The 4,920-nt window shown below is 39.1% G+C and overlaps 1 pseudogene; it reads left to right on the forward strand.

Moving 5' to 3' along the window:
* The first annotated feature begins 693 nt into the window (after positions 1–693).
* LOC101583318 lies at positions 694–1,310 on the forward strand (annotated as a pseudogene).
* The last annotated feature ends 3,610 nt before the right edge of the window (positions 1,311–4,920 follow it).

The raw sequence follows: 4,920 nt of genomic DNA on the forward strand, positions 1-4,920 counted from the left end.
AACAAAACCACTACATCTACTGGAACAGAAAGTAGGCAGAAATCTTGAAGACATGGGATAGGCAGAGAGATCATGAACAAAAACCAAACTGCATGTGCAACACTTTAAAGATTCAACAACTAGGATCTGATCTTATTGAGGTTCCAGCTCACCCCAGAAAGAATGGCCATCATCAAAACAATCAACTAACACAAATGTTGGTGGAAATGTGGAGGAAAAAGGAACTTTTCTCTACTGTCAGTGAGAGTGCAGAGTGATACAACTACTGTGAAAATCAGTGTGGAGATTCCTCAGAAAACTAGGATTAGAGATCTCATCTGACCAGTATTCCCCTTCCCAGAAATATTGAAAACCTCATACCAGAGAGATTTATGTGCGCCCAGGTTTATACCAGCACGATTTGTCATAGCTAAATCTTGGAAACAACCCAAATGCCCATCAACTGAGGAATAGATAAAAAAGATGTATTACTTTTATACAGTGGAGTATTACTCAGCTGTAAAGATAAGCTCGAGGGTTTTATAGGTAAATGGATACAACTAGAAACCATAGTCATAAGGGAAATAAGTCAGACTTCAATGTGTAAACATATTATTGCCTTAGTGTAAAAAATTGCACGAATAAATAAGATGTAAAAGGTACAATAGAGGTGACTTCCGATGGCAGCATCCTGAGCCATTGCACGTCCCAGTCATGGCAGCTGAGGAGAAGGACCCGCTGAGCTGTTTCTTGGCTTACGGGAGCAGCAGCTCAGACTCCTCTGGCGAGGAGGATAACAGCGATCAAGAAGAGACGAACTGCAAGGCCCCAGATCCGGTGAAATCATGGGGCAGCAGTGGGAACAAGGCTGAGAAGTGGCTGCTGGGACTCAACAGCTGTTCCGGAGCGTGATGCACCCAGCCTTTCTCTACAATCCGCTCAACAAGCAGATGGACTGGGAGAGGTGCGTCGTCAAGGCGCCCGAAGAGCCTCCAAAAGAATTCAAAATATGGAAGTTAAACTGTGGACCAACTCCTAAGACCTACACTACTGAGAAGGAGCCTCCACCTCTAGAGCTCGATACGCCAATAAAATGGTTGAACGTTTATGAGGGCAGTGGAGATGATGCCCCTCGGAGTGCCAAGAAAGCTAGGCTTCTACCACAAGGGGAGGAAACGCGGGAATCAGATGATGAGAAAGAAGAGCATACTTCCAAAAAACGCAAAGGAGAGCCAGGGGAATCAGCAAAAAAGAAAAAGCAGGAACCAACAAAGAACAAGACTTCTGGACTCCTAAACCTGTCGAAGTGTGTCTTTGGTCAGATTATTTGACATTGTGGATTATTATGACAAAACATCTCCATGAAGTATGTATGTTAATGAACTAAAAAGTATTGCTTTGAGAACTTTCCACTGTAGAATTCATTTTTTTAAATTTAAAACTGGTATGTATTTAAGACCCAAATGGTGGCCTGTGATTGTGAAATGGACAGTCCTTGGAAGCACTCTTGCTGTCTATCCCAGAGTTGGTGTGCTTTGAGAGTTGTCACATATTGACATGCCAATGTTCGATGAGCCTTTTATAAAGGAATATATTTTTAAAGTAAATATATTGTAATGTACTGTGAATTTGTGGGGTGCTTTTCATCAGCGTTTGTACAGTGTAAATAAATCATGGAAATAAAATTACTTATAAAAAAACAAAAACAAAAGGTACAATAGATATTGTGAAAGGGCAAGAAACTGCTCAAAAGGAAAAAAACAACTGGGATGGGGGAAAGGAGAAAAGAAGGAAGAAATATAAATAGCTAAGAAAATTGTCCCCCTAATTTCTACTAGTTCATTGAAAGGAATAGCTAGTGTTTCTATTGCTTGATCAATCTTACTTGCCTGTATCTGGTAACCTCAGCGACTACTTTGATGATAACAATATACAATATAACAACCATTGTTAATTTTCTCTCATCTTACTTTGAAATTCTGTATCTTTTCATTGTTTTTTAATTATCTTTAGAATTTAAAACTGAAAATGAAAAGTACAATTAGTTATATTAAGTGAAAATTAAACTACCTACCATCTATTGTGCGTACCATGAGATTTTTAGTGTTATTGGTAAATAGTGATTGCTGGAATTAGTAGAAGTTAGTATAACATTTTGAACACAACTTCAAGGTGTCATTCAAGACTTACGGAGGTTTGCACTTTCTGACACATTGCAGTCATCCTTGGGAACCAATGTGAAAGGCATAATTAGAAAGACAAATATGACATGTGGGGGAACATGTTTATGGAAGTAGCATGTGTAATAACAAAAAAAATCAAGGAAGAAAAGAAACTAGGCAAAAACCACTATGGATTATAATTACAAATATTATACAGCAATAAAGCAAAGTTTTACTTGATGACATTAAATAAAAAAAGAGTATGTCACAAAATTGTTTAATAGCTATGATACATCTATATAAACTATAAGTAACAGCCCAAAAGAAAGTCTGAAGAAATTATGAGTGGCATCATGCTGAAATTATGGGTAATTTTCTTTGTTAAAGTGGTATGTAATTTTGCTAGGACAACCATTTTGACCCAAGTAGGATCGTGTGTGCATTCAGCACAGTGGTTAGTAATTATGTGGCCTTGCAACGGTTGCTGGGGATCTTCAAGCTTCATTTTGCCCACTTTGCAGAGGAGACAATGACAGGATGTGCTTTGTAGGGTTGCTATGCAGGCTGCGTGAGGTGACGCGCAGAAAACCCCAAGTTCTAATTCCTGGCTCTGTGGAAAAGCTCATCAAGGTTGTTAAAGCAACACTGATCATGAGAAGGATGATGATGATGGCTTTTGTTGCTGTATCTCGGTTCATCTATCCTTATGGGATTTCCAGTGCTCATAGGATATTGCTTAAATTTCTGATCTGCACAGTGAAAGCCTGCCGTCTCTTTGCCCATCCCATCTACCTATTTCCACACCCTCAGACATATTTTCAGTTCTAGTCAGGTTAATCTGAGAGTATTGTGTACAGTTTCACAGGCATTCAGCCACTGAGCAAATAGTGAGAAAGGGTCACACTCAGGCATGAGTTATTTCCCCAGATGCAGGTTTACTGCTGGTCTAGAGGAAGACACTGACAAGAGAACATACAGAACAGAACAGTTTCCAGGCTGACGTTTCACTGTTCTGTGTTGTTATGGTTGTGCTGCTCATTGCTGAGAGTTGTCCCCACTCTGATTGGCTGGTCCCTGTACCATACCTGTTGTGAATAATTTCATACCCATGGTTAATTTTCAACATTGCAGAGCAAACCCAGTGTTGTGTTCACTCTTTTTGCGTGGTTCTCATTTTTTCTTAACAATAAAAGTCATACAAATGAATCCTCTTCACTAACTCAAACTCCCGCCCATTCTTTAATACTCAACCCAGCTCGATGCTTTATAAGACGCTTCCTCCCAGGATTCCACTCGAGCTCCCTGCTCTGAGCATTATCTGTTCTACTCAGATTTCTCTAACTGGGTGGGAAGATCCCAATGGCAAAAACATGCTGCTATTTATTTGTAGGCTTTTAGTCTTAAGAATTTCTCAGCTTCTGTCACAATTCTGAACATAAGACAGATGCAATCTACAAATATGCCATTGGATCAATAGAATGATTTAATTAAGAAAAGATCATTTTTTATTCACCATACTTCTGGTGTAAGAAGAGGTACCAAAATTGTCCTGTTAATGAATTCTAAAGGGGATTTATTGGAAACCAGTGCCAAAAGCAAAATGGTGTTTTGGTTCACACCATGGCCAGAAATACCGAAGGATGTACAGTTATGATATTCTAGGGGATTTTCTTCCTAAAACCATTTGAAAGTAACCAATGTATAAATGACAGTTAGATTCTTGGATCTGTCTTGCTTAATTGGAGTGACTTCTTTTTAAATGGTACCTTCTTGCCGATACCTAGTCATCAGATCTGTAGAGGAAACACAAGACGTAAAAATGATAGCCTAGTGCTCAGTGTGGATTGAGAATATAACTCAAAGAGGCTGCATCCTCACCTTGAAAGTGCCCTGTTATAAAGAAATCAGTCAGCTTTATTCTGGCAATGCCCCAGCTCTGTATTAACTATCCAGATTAATGTCAGATCAAACCCCAGGAATTATTCATGAAGCCCCTCTGTACAATGTGATTGCAGATTTTGGCATCCAGAGTGAAGTCTCATTGTTTTATAGATTAGCTTCTCTTCCTGTACTACGGAAGAGACAATGATCTGAAACAACTTAGTCGAGGGAGAAAAGGAGTTCATGTCTTTCACATGAAAAAGCACTTGTCAAGCGAGAGATGCCAGGTCTCACTTACACCCCGCCTCGAGAGAGGACCTGTAGCCACACTGAGAAGGAGAAGGCTCCAAGACCCATGAATAGCGACTTTCACTGGAGAACTTTCCCAGATGAATGGAATGGCTCTTTATCTATGCTTAAGAATTAGTTTTACCAAAGCTTAGCTCTACTAATCTCAACTGCAGCATCACTAAATGTAATACATGCATATGTGTGTGGATGAAGAAACCTAGCCCTTTCCAGCAGAAGCGCCCATCCACAAGCCAGCTACAATGGATCATTAAAGAGCATTCAATGTGATTCAAATATTAATGCATTTCAAAAGAGGCTTAATATTTTACTGCAAATGTCAAGTTGCCTTAGTAATCAGCCTTACTTGTGAGATTTTAGACTCAGATTGCTCAGCCTGTGGCTTTTAAAGGTGAAGAAGGGGAGGTTGTTTCTGGTTTAAATGAAGTTTGCTTATGTTATTACATTTTTCACAATGATAATCATCTTGAATCATTTTTCATGGGTCCACTTGGTACATGGATAATTTGTTTTCTAGGGGATAATTTGTATGTGTCCATGAATGTAATCTAGGAATACAAATATGCATTATATGCAAATATATACTTGT

This window comes from Octodon degus, unplaced genomic scaffold, assembly GCF_000260255.1.
Source record: "Octodon degus isolate 3935 unplaced genomic scaffold, OctDeg1.0 scaffold00010, whole genome shotgun sequence".
NCBI classification, from domain to species: Eukaryota; Metazoa; Chordata; class Mammalia; order Rodentia; family Octodontidae; genus Octodon; species Octodon degus.